Source organism: Vicugna pacos, chromosome 2 (genome assembly GCF_048564905.1).
Source record: "Vicugna pacos chromosome 2, VicPac4, whole genome shotgun sequence".
Lineage (NCBI taxonomy): Eukaryota > Metazoa > Chordata > Mammalia > Artiodactyla > Camelidae > Vicugna > Vicugna pacos.
Genome location: NC_132988.1, coordinates 42530941 through 42543252, shown reverse-complemented (window position 1 = coordinate 42543252; position 12312 = coordinate 42530941). Strand labels below are relative to the sequence as shown.

General features: G+C 37.4%; 1 long non-coding RNA gene across 1 annotated transcript in view; it reads right to left on the bottom strand.

Annotated features, from left to right (window-relative positions):
* Nucleotides 1–11094, bottom strand: part of LOC116285493 (uncharacterized) — a 36552-nt gene extending 25458 nt beyond the window's left edge. Inside the window, exons 1-2 of the long non-coding RNA XR_012059506.1 lie at nt 11041–11094; nt 477–514 (exon numbers count right to left, since the gene is read on the bottom strand). This is a non-coding gene — a long non-coding RNA (uncharacterized lncRNA). The remainder of the gene's footprint in view (nt 1–476; nt 515–11040) is intronic.
* Between the last annotated feature and the right edge of the window lie 1218 nt (nt 11095–12312).

The following is a 12312-nucleotide window of genomic DNA, read 5'->3' as shown; positions in this document are numbered from 1 at the left end:
TTAGTCAATACCTACAGTTGCAATGACAGTGGACAAAGGGTTTGTCTCCTAGGACCCAGATGTGTCTCCTTGGTCAGAAAGGCAGCCTAGGGTGTGAGAGGTCAGCGTGGAGAAGCCAAAGGCCCACAGCGGAGACACGTATTGCTGGAAGCTTAGGCTAAAGGGGGACTCAGAGGCAGCCACATATGGGAATATTACTTGTTAAAGAGAACTGCAGTCATAGGTTCTCTAGCAGGAGGCTCTGCCAGGAAAAAAATCATCCCAAGAAATAAGAGCCAACAATTGTCTGTAATCTTTGATATAATCCTTATCTCTCTCCCCTGCCCTTAATTCTGGGTGTCCTTGTGACTCTTTTTTAACCAACAGCACATGGCAGAAATATCATTGCAGGACTTTGGGAGCCCGGTCAGAAAAGGCAATGCAGCCCCGCTTTGCTGCCAGATACAACTATATCACTCAAATAAAACTCTTCTTACCTCTTATCATTCTTCTCCAGAGGAGTGGGAGATCATACCTGGGAGTAGAAGAGGAAGTAGAATTACAAAATCATGAAGAGGCAGAGCACGCTTCCCCCATTCCTGGTCAGGCCTAAGACGGGAGACAGGAGAACCCTAAAGTAGATAAGAATCCTAAGTTTTGACGCTATACTTGACAGGAATTTTCATTTGCTAAAATGAGACTTTCTTGTGATTGAAGGAACCAGAAAGATATTAGGCCTGCCAAGTATTTCATCCAGGATAGGAAAGAGTAAATCTCAAGGCAAGTTTGAAAGGAGAGAAAAGAAAATAATTTACACACTACAAACTTTGTTCTATAAAATGCCTACACAATCTATAATATGTTTTGAAGCAGATGTGAAACAAGAGTTATGGAGTCAGCAGAGAGCTGGAATTACACAGAAAGCAAAGGCCATCTGGTGGCTACATCAAGGCCATCTAAAACCTCTGGCCTGCTTAGGGTTAGCATTTTTTATGAAATAAATAAATTTGCTCATGTAATTGTTTGGACAAGTCATAAACACAGAAGAAAGCAAAACTGGGTTATACTTGCTGCTCTTTATTTTATACTTTTCTGTTAAAACTTATTGGGTTTTTTTGGGGGGGTGTGGGTAATTCCTGGAAGCCCAGTGGATGTTGAGTAATATGGGATTAATTTTAAAAGCACAAAATATTCTATGTTGTGCAAAGGCACACATGACCACTAGATGAAGTGGCGTTAATAAGTCAGAGTAAGCCTCATACAGGCCCCTTTTTTCTTGAATGCAGTCTGTTTTCTGTTTCTTTCCAAAAGCAAGACAAGAAGCTTGTTTTTCTCTTGGGAAGTCTTCCACAATATGTCCTATAATTTAAATTTCCTTTAAATAGATATATGCTCTTTTTTTTAAGTATTAGAAATTCTCATGTCAAGAAATATATAGTGCCCTTATCCCCTCCTCAGAATCTGGGTGAGCATGTGACCCATTTTTAACCAACAGAGTATGGCCGAAGCAACACTGCATGACTCCCAAGGCTAGGTCAGAAAAAGCGATACAGCTCCCACTTCATTTGCTGGGATACTGATTTGGGGACCCCTGATGCCACACAAAAGGGATTACACTGAGGTTGCCATACTTTGAGGAAGTCCAGGCAACAAAGAGAGGCCATGTGGAAGTGTTGACATCACAACTGACAAATAACATCAACCACCAGGCAAATGAGAGAAGACACCTCCAAATGACTTCAGCCCCCAGCCCTTGAGCCACCTATAGCCACCAACTCTTCTCAACCCAGGCCCCAGAGTATGAGCAAAGATAAGCAATTGAACTATGCCTCGTCCAAATTCCTGACCCACAGGATCTGTGAGCATAATTAAATGTCTATTTAAAGCTACTAATTTGGGGGTAACATGTTACACAGCAATAGTAAGTACAACAGTAGAAATTTTGCAAAATATTGACTAACCTGGCCAATTTCTAGAATTCACAAGCTCCACCAGACTGTTTATCCCCTAGGTCCAGCTTTCCTTTATGCAACTGTTACTGGTTAAGTTTTGTCTCCCAAAATTTCATATGAAGTCTCAGCCCCAGTACATCAGAATGTGGCCTTATTTGGAGAAAAGGTCTATACAGAGGTAATAAAGTTAAAATGAGGTTATTAGAGTGGCCCTAAACCAGTATGACTGATTATTTTTTTTTAATTGGAGACCGACACACATATAGGAAGACACCCATGTGAACATAAAGATAGCCATCTACAAGCCAAGGAGAGAATCCTAGAGTAAATCCTTCCCTTACAGCCCTCAGAGGGAACCAACTCTGCCAACACCTCGATTTCTGGCTTCTAGCCTCCAGAACTGTGAGACAGTAAATTTCTGTTGCTTAAGCCAACAAGTTTGTGGTATTTTGTTATGACATCCCTAGAAAACAATTACAGCATCCAAGCTAGGACCAGTAGTCAGAAAGAATTCCCTAAGGCCAGAGACAGATATAAGATTTCATTGATTCACATAATCTGTTGTTGGAACTGTCCCGATGTGTGGGTGTCATCTCCAATAATCCCATCAAGTGGTCTGCTAACCTATTTATCCCTGTCATGCTAAAGATCTTACTACCTCCCAAAGCAGCCATTCCAGCCTTACCCAACTCTGTTTATTTAGTAGGCCAAAATCATCATTAGGATCATACAGATTGAATTTAATCCACCTTACATAGGATGGTTCTTTACATATTTTCAGACAGCTGTCTGTGTCCCCTGAGTATACTCTTCAACAAAAGGAACTTCCCCAGGCTCATGTAGACATTCCTTATATGATATGATTCCATGTCCCTTCACGGCCATAATTATTCTCCTCTGAATTTACGTCCATTTATACCAAAATAAGAAATAAAATTTTTATAATGAAAACTACCCAGATATACTGCAGACTGCCTTACAAGGCAGTGAGTTTACTGTTACTGAGAGAAGAGCTTTGAAGACACTCAGTGATGTTGTAGAGAGATTACTAAATCAGAGAAGATATTGGACTGGCTGTCCTTAAGGATACCTTTTGATTTTATGATTTTATAACACCCTAGACACCTGAGATTCTGTTTATACTCTCTCATGCCCTGAGTAATAAATGAAGTACAGAAGGGTCACACAATAAAAACTTTGATGATAGTATACTACAGTAAGGCCTCACAAAAGAAGAAAACTGCAGAAAAAGAAATGAGGACATTCTGAACAATAAGCAACAAGCTAGTTATTTATCATAGCATCTCACTTACCTTCCCTTTGGATAAGCTAGGTCTGTGTTTAATCCTTCTACCACGGATGCTTATGAGAACATTTTTAAGAAAGCAAGTTTATGGAATTAGATGTAATTGATTCTGTAGTGATATTGAACTCAGAAAGCTCAGAGGAAGATTTCTTTCACATGGTTAGCCCTGTGGCATTTTCATACAAACCTGTCTACAGATCAATCTCTAAAATATGGTTCCTTTTCAGTAAAACATATTTGAATAAAGCTTTTATCTTTGAACAAAAAATGAAAAGGCTAAGAGGAAAAAAATTTGTGCCTGACCCAATGCGTAACTAGGTTGCAAATGTTTCTTCTAAGCTGTCCAGCTTCCTGTGTTCCTTAATGATGCTGCCCAGCAAGGGGGTTTGTCTACAGATGGAGAATTCCTAAGATTTGTGTGCCTGTACTAATAGAGGTAAATGAGCTTCAACTATCACACTTGCTTATACAAAAATAGCAAATACAGAATATCATACCCTCAGGAGACCAACACTTCTGTCATGGTCCCATCTTTGCTATGGCTTCTCCAATTTACAAGCTCTTCACTCTTTGAAAATACTCCAGAAGAGACCAGGGTGGGAGTCAGGGTACAGGAGACTTTAATACCTTTGTATGACTCCTCAAAAAGTGACTTCACTCTTTAGCCCAAAATAAATTTAGGTTTAAGATCAAAGATATAAACAAAACAAAACAACACAGAACATAAATCATACAATATCAGGGAAAAATGAGGAATTATGTTTTAACCTTGAAAATGGAATGGCCTTTACAAACATGACCCCAAACACAAAATCCATAAAGTAGACTAAATTTAACATCATAAAGTTTTAAACACTGTGAATGGCAATAAAAAGACAAAACCAAACCACTGGCAACAGGATATGAATAGACCATTCACAGAAACTAATATTAACATCAAACAAAAATTGCTTAATCTGGATTATAATTTTTAAAATGGAACTCAGGAGGGTGGGTAGAGTTCAATGTAGAGCCCATGCTTAGCATGCACGAGGTCCTAGGCTCAATCCCCTGTATCTCCATTTTAAAAATAAATAAGCAAATAAAATAGAACTCAAAGTGAGGAAACTGCATGTTTTACCTATCAGATTAGCATTTATTTTTTAAGTAACACCCAGTCTTGTCATAATGGAAGGAAATAGGCCTTTTCATACACTGTTAATGAAACAGTAAATTGTGGCAAATATTTTTGTGGGCAATTTGGCAATATCTATTTCTGATGCTTTTCATTAGTTTTGGAAAATACTGGCTATCATCTATTTGAATATTGCTTCTGTCCCATTATCAATTTTCTCTTGTTCTCATACTCCCATTATGTATATATTAGCCAAGATAATTTTGAAGAACAGAGCTGAACAACTTACACTGCCATAGATCCAAAACTATATAAAATTATGGTAATTAAGACTGTGGTAATGATGCAAATGTAGACAAACCCACTATGGTAGGCAGAATTCTGAAGATGCCAAGCCCCAATTCAAAATCACTACTCACCATTATTTAGTCAAACCTAATCAAGATATTGCTGTGAAGAAACTTTGTGATATAATTATGGTTACTAATCACCTGACTTTAAAATAGAGATATTATCCTGGATTATCCAGGTGGGCCAAATGTAATCACATGAGCCCTCAAAAGCAAAAGAGGAAGGCAGACAATCCAGTCAGAGATGCAGCAGAAGGGCAAGTAGGAGAAATTCAAATATGAGAGGAATTGACTTGCTGTTGCTGGAGGAGAGCCATTTGGAAAGCATGAGAAGGAATGCATAGCCTTGAGAAGCAAAAACTGAACACCCAGCCAACAGCCAACAAGGATTGAGGAACTCAGTCCTAAAACCACAAGGAACTGAATTCCACTAAAAACTTGAACGACCTCAGAAGCAAGTTCATCTCCAGAGCTTCCAGAGAAGAGCTCAGCCTTGCCAACACTTTGATTTCAGCCTTGTTAGATTGTAAGCAGAGGACCCAGAAGAGCCACACTGTATCCAGTCTCCTGACTCACAGGGCTGTGAAATTAAAAACAGGTGTTGTATTGAGCCACTAAATTTATGATAGTTTTCAATGACAGCACTAGAAAATTAATACAGTGACCAAGGATAAAGAGTCCATGAACAAAAAGAATATGAAAATGAATATATGTATGTTCCTGTATGACTGAAGTATTGGGCTGTACACCAGAAATTGACATAACATTGTAAACTGATTATACTTCAATAAATATGTGTGTGTGTGTGTGTGTGTGTGTGTATCTCCCATAAACAAGCCTATACACATGGCAAAAGTGACCCTGAAGTGCAGTGGGGAAAAGGATATTCCTTTCAACAAATAGTGCTGGGTCCATTTAATTTTCCATATTAAAAAAAAAGTGTCTATACACAATACACAAAATAAATTTTTTTACACTATACACAAAATAAATTCCAGATGGATGGCAGATTTGGATGTGAAGTGGTGGGAGACAGGGGGAGTAAGTTCTTAGAGAAAAACATGAAGGAATATCTTTGTAAGCTTTTTTTCCCCCACAGCTTTTTGTGGTATGATTGACAAATAAAAATTGTATATATTTAGGTTATACAACATGATTTTGTGAAAGGTGTACAATGTGAGGATTTAATATACATATACATTGTGAACTGATTGCCACATCAAGCTAATTAACACATCCATTAACTCATACAGGTGCCGTTGTTTATGTGTGTGTGTCTGTGGTGAGACACAAGATCTACTCTCTTAGCAAATTTCAAGTATACAGTGTTATTAACTATAGCCACCATGCTGTACATTTGATCTCCAGAAACTATTCATCATATAATTGAAAATCTGACCAACATCTCCCCATTTCTCCCACCCCCTAATCCCTAGCAACAACTATTCTACTCTCCGGTTCTATGAGTTCAACTTTTTTAGGTTCTACATGTTAAGTAAGATAATACAGTATTTGTCTTTCTCTGTCTGATTTATTTCATTTAGCATAATGCTCTCAAGGTCCATCCACATTGCTGCAAATGGCAGGATTTCCTTCCTTTGTGGCTGAATAATATTCTACTGTGTGTGTTTGTGTGTGTGTGTGTGTGTGTGTGTGTGTGTATCACATCTTCTTTATCCATTCATCCAAAGATGGACATAAGTGTCTTGGCTATTGTGAATAACTCTGCAATGAATATAGGAATACCGATATCTCTTCAAGATACAGTCATCCCTCGGTATCCATGGGGGATTGGTTCCAGGACCCCCTGTGGATACCAAAATCCTCAGATGCTCAAGTCCCATATATAAAATGGTATAGTATTTGTATATAACCTATGCACATTCTCCTGTAAACTTTAAATCATCTCTAGATTATTTATAATACCGAATACAATGTAAATGCTATGTAAATAATTGTAAATACTATGTAAACATAGTATTGGCAGCACGCAGTAAACTCAAGTTTTCCTTTTTTGAAACTTTCTGGAATTTTTTACCGAAATATTCTCTACACACAGTTGGTTGAATCCACAGATGTGGAACCTGAGAATATGGAGGGCCAACTGTACTAATTTCAATTTCTTTGGGTATATACTCAGAAGTTGGGGTGCTGAATCACACAGAAGTTCTATTTGTAATATTTTGAGGAACGTCCATACTATTTTTGATAACAGCTGTACCAATTTACATTCCTACCAACAGTGTACAAGTTCCCTTTTCTCCACACCCTTGCTAACATTTTTCTCTTGTCCTTTTGATAATAAACATCCTAACAGAAATGAGATGATAGCTCACTGTGGTTTTAATTTGCATTTCCTCATGATTAATGATATTGAGCACATTTTCATGTACCTGTTCAACCTTTCTGTGTCTTCTTCTGGAAAATATCTATTCAGGTTCTTTGTCCATTTTTAAGTCAAGTTATTTGTACTTTTGACTTTTGTAACCTTGAAGTAGCAAAAGATTCCTTAAACACAACTCAAAATATGTACATTATAAAGAAAGTTTTTGAAAACCTGGACTACCATAAAATTAATAACTTTTTTCAATCAGCAGGCATTAGTAAGAGAGTGAAAAGACAGTCTATGGATTAGGCGAAAATATCCACAATGTATGTATCTAATAAAGGGCTAAAATCTAGCATATAAAGAACTCTAGCATATCAATAAAAAAAATCAGAAAACCCAATGGAAAAATGAATAAAAGATCTGAATAGACATTTTACAAAAGAGAATATCAAAGTGGCCAATAAATTTATAAAAATGTGCTGAACTTCACTGGTTGTCAGGGAAATGCAAATAAAGTCACAATGAGATGCCACTACATATCCTCCAGAACAGCTAAAATGATAGCATAGATGTGAAGGAGCTGTATATTGCCGGTGAAAGTATGAGTTTGTATAGCTTTGGACATCATTTAGCAGTATCTACTAAAACTGAATAGAGGCATAGTCTGTGGCTCAGCAGCCCACTCTCAGGTATAAACCCAACTGAAATGTAAATACATGTTTCCTAAAACACAAGAACTAGAATGTTCACAGCATCATGACTGGTAACAAGCCAGATTTACAAAACCTGGAAATTACAGGTTTCCAGTTATTGTTTCTCAGCTATGAAACCACCAGTCTGTACTCTGTTTTGTTATGATGAAACGTGAATTCTGCGAACCACATTTCCACTTTGTCAGATAACTACATTAGGTTCTGCCAAAAGGGGCTGCTAAAGAGATCCTGGGGAGCTGGAAGAGGGGAAAGGAACTGGATTCCTTCCTGTTTTGCTCCTTGTTTCTGTCAGCTTCACCCCAGTAATGATTCTTCACTCTGGGGTTAGCAACTGGTTGCAGGTTCCAGTTTTTCCCACACTCCCAGAACCAGCCTCCTCATCTCACTCGGAGACATCAGCATCAACAACAGCCCTCAGAGAACTCGTCTTCCAAGGTCCCGAGGTACCAGCACCAACTGAGCAGCAACCTCTCTTCAAGTGTCTAGCTGTCTGCTCTGCAGAATTACTCCTTCAGACACCCAGGCTCTAATAGTCTCAGCCTCTTCCCTTTGTCCATGAACCCTACAGGTGCTTCCTGCAATTAATATCTTTGTATTACCTTAATGTTCCCTTCTGTCTTTTCAGCTCTTCTATACTTACTCAGCCAATTCTTTATTAAATTCTCTCTTTTAAATAATTGATATGTTGATAGTCCATCAACAGCAGAATGGATAAAGAGTAATATATTCTCAACATGGAATACTGTACAAAAATGAGAATGGTCTACTACTATACCTAATGATACAGAAGAATCTCATGAACAATGATGAGTGAAAGAAGTCAAATACAAAAACAGTGTATAATGTATGATTCTATACATAAAAAATATAAAAACTGATGAAACTAATATACAATGCTTGGAAGGATAGTAGTCACCTTTGCGAGCGTGGTGAGGGTATTGGTTAGTGCCTTTGGAACACAAGGAGAGCTTCTGCAACACTGGTAATGTTCTTTGCTTTGATCTGGGTTTCCTGACACAGCAGTGTTCAGCTTGTGAAAATCCACTGAGTTTTACATTTACAATATGATCACTTTTCTGCATGTTTATCATATATCCATAAAATATTTAAACAATAATGGAAGCTAATGTTTGCAGTCCAACTGGACACTGTTGGTAACTTTGTCATAAAAATATTATATATTCAAAAAAGTGGTGGAATCATGAGTGATTTATATTTTAAAAATTAAAATTGTTTAAAATTAAAATATACAAAATAGGCACAGTACTTTTTCTTAACAGTCTTTTCACATAATGCATCACATTTGTTTTTGTACTCTCATCTCATTTCTTTTATAAACTGTAGTGTACTGACTAAAACATTAGTCACACTTCTGGAGCACTCAAGTTAGTTTTATCATCATGGTTTTATAGGGATATGAGAAAACTGGAGATGGTTTAAGAAATGAATCATGAATTTATTCTTGAAAACCTGCCAATGCTTTAGTCTTGGTTCCTAGCTTCCCTTTCAGGTTGTAGGCCCTAATAGCTACTAAAAATCTACAATTGCTTTTTATCTGCTTTAGTTTTAGCTTTTTATATTCCTTTCCCTCAGTACACCTGCCTGACAACATTTGTTACATCTTCAAACTCTCTGATGCAACTCATACCTCTGGGCTGGACTGTCTTTCTGCAGCAGTACCTCTGGATACTATGATCTAACTGCAGGCCAGACTTCCCCACAACATACTTTGAAGGGTCATTCACTCCATATCTTCCTTATTGCCATATGCAAGTCCTTATCCTTCCTGATTTTCCAGGTTCTACCCTTTCATCAGATAAGATTCATACAGAAAGTAGAATTTTCATAACTGGGCACACAATAAAATAAGAGCCCAGATCAAGATACAGAATATTACCAGCATGCCTGATAGGATAGTTAACTGAAAGTTTGGATGAGAATCTATTGAAATCATTTATTCATTTAACCCATATTTACAGTAATATATCTACAATGCTGTTAGGCTTCCAGGTGCTAGGGCTACGCTAGAAATTCATGATGCCAAATTTTCAGTCTTAGCTTTGCCACTTTCTACCTATTTAATCTTAAATGCATTATTTAAACTTTCTGAGCCTTAATTTCTCTATATGTAAAAATGGGTTAAACATTTCTAAGATTTCATAATTATCTAACAAAAATCAAATAAGCTTTACTGAGAAAATATGAGTTGGTTTTGGGTGGGGGCAGGAAGGCATAGATCTCCAGTTAAGCATAGTTAATTGATAATTTTTTTAAATGTCTTCTCTTCTCATGAACCTCACAAAAAAAAAGAAGAAAAAGAGAAGAATTAAAAGAAGATAAACTATAAGAAAGACAAGAATGGACAACAGTAGATGAGAAACATTTCAACAAATGGAGAAGGGATAAATAATTTAGCAGTGTGATCTAAGTGTCTGTAGAGAGGTATACCTGTAAACTGGCCAATTTTGTTGGCTAAAGGCTCAGGGCTAAGATATCTGAATTCTCATGGGAAAAGGCAGGGTTGGGGTGGATGGAATCAGCTAAAACCAGGGCCTAGTTGAAGGTCTGTATGTTTGTACACTAAGCGGTTGAAAGTTTAAATCCCCGTCTCACCTCACGCATTGAGGACCAGAAATTGACTCAGAGAAGCACTGGACTCTCATAAACTAAAGCACAGTGTGGGGCATGGCAGGGTGAAAACAGAGGAGAGGATTAAGTGAAAATGTGAACACTAAAGGCTGAGACTTTTTTCTACCCTACTCTCTACACTATGTTTTTCTACCCTACTTAGAACAGCAGCCAAACATACAAGCTAGCTCCCTCATATTTACCCCTCTTCCCCAATTCATGCTGCATCTAAATATACATAAAATTTTGTTGACAGGCATGTGACAGAAATGTAGTATTTGGAAAAAACTAGCAAGTAAATCAGGCAAATGAATAAATAACAGAATTATTGACTGCAAGGAAAAGTATTATATGAGAAAGAGATGTGATGCCACACATAACATGGCTTAATAGTGCATAACATTTGCACAGTCATAATAATGTAAACAGTGTTGATTTAGCCCAAATTTATCATGTTACTACATGGAGGGATGTAGTAGAAGGGAAAGAGATGGTGGAACATTGGTCATGTGCTAGGTATGATTGTTTGGTTTTCAATACACATTCTCACCCTTTCAAGATATTCCCTTAATCACTGAGGCTGGGAAGCTAAAATTGGCCATATTTCCCAAATCGTCTTGACGCTACAGTTCTGCATAAAATTTAAGTTGTGTCGTAAGATGTACTCACTTGAGATTTGGAAGACAGAAGTGAGGGAAAGTCCATTTCTTTGTACTGTGGCTGTGGGTAAACAAGGTGAACAGATAAGAGTGTTTGCAGTGGGCAGACTTCACACTATAATGTCTAGTCTGGACTTGATGAGTTTGCCACACACTTTGCAAGGTATGCCACTGAATCCAACGGTCCTGTGTGGCCTTTGCCTCCCACTGAATTGTTGCCTGCCCCTCCACTAACAATTTGATAATCACCTAATTCCCTACTCTAAATGCCTAGAATGGTTGCAGTTTTCCGAACTGAACTCTAAGAAAACTAAGTCCCAAATGACAAATTGAGAAACAGCAGTACGAGTACATTATGTAGAAATCCAGAATTTCTTACCAGGGAAATCAGTAAACAGAGTTGGGGAGAGTAGAGTAGCACTGGAGAGCAGGCTTGGGGATACATAGAAGAGTATATCATTTATAAATTATACTGTAGACATCCTAAAAGCATAAACTAGGTCTGACCTTATTCATCAAATATTATTGTTACAGGATTAAAGATAATATTAGTATAGGACAGATTTAAACACCTACACACATGCCAATTCTCTTCTCTAATAGTTTTTTGTGTATGTCAGATGTATAGTACTCAAACAGCCAAAGGAAGTAGTATATCCAAGCATTTCACAATATGTCTCACCATACATCTCTTCAGTGACCTCTGAAAACAAAAGAAATACTATGTGTTAATACAAACAAATATTTTGACACTTTCTTTTAAACCCATATACGAGGAGTTTTACTCTCCCCCAAATCTCTAAGAATTTTCAGGAAGCTTATGGTTCCATGATCATTTTTGGTTCTGTTTCTACTGAATCCATTTTACATTTACTAACTCTTGTCAGTCCAAATGCGTTCACACAGGACCTTGGCTTCTTTTCTTGCTTTTTTCTGTCTCATCCCTTCAATCATCCATAAACAACATTTATGCACATATATTCACACATGCTTTTAAGAAGAGCTGACTTCGTCAACTTTTCGGGAATGTAGAGGGAATTTACCCTGGAGAAATAAATATCTAAAAAATAAAACTGAAATTCTTGTTCCTAAAAAGCCCTGTGAGTATTTCTGCAACTGCCTCCTGCTTCTAGCTCTTCTATTCTGGGCACCATCTCTCATGAGGGAAAAAAAAAATTCATATTTTCTTGTGAGGAAGAATTGAAGCCACTCCAACTTTCTCCTTCAAACTCATCTCAGGGCCTTTCATTACACAGCCTAGGAGTCAGTAGAAACTTAGTAA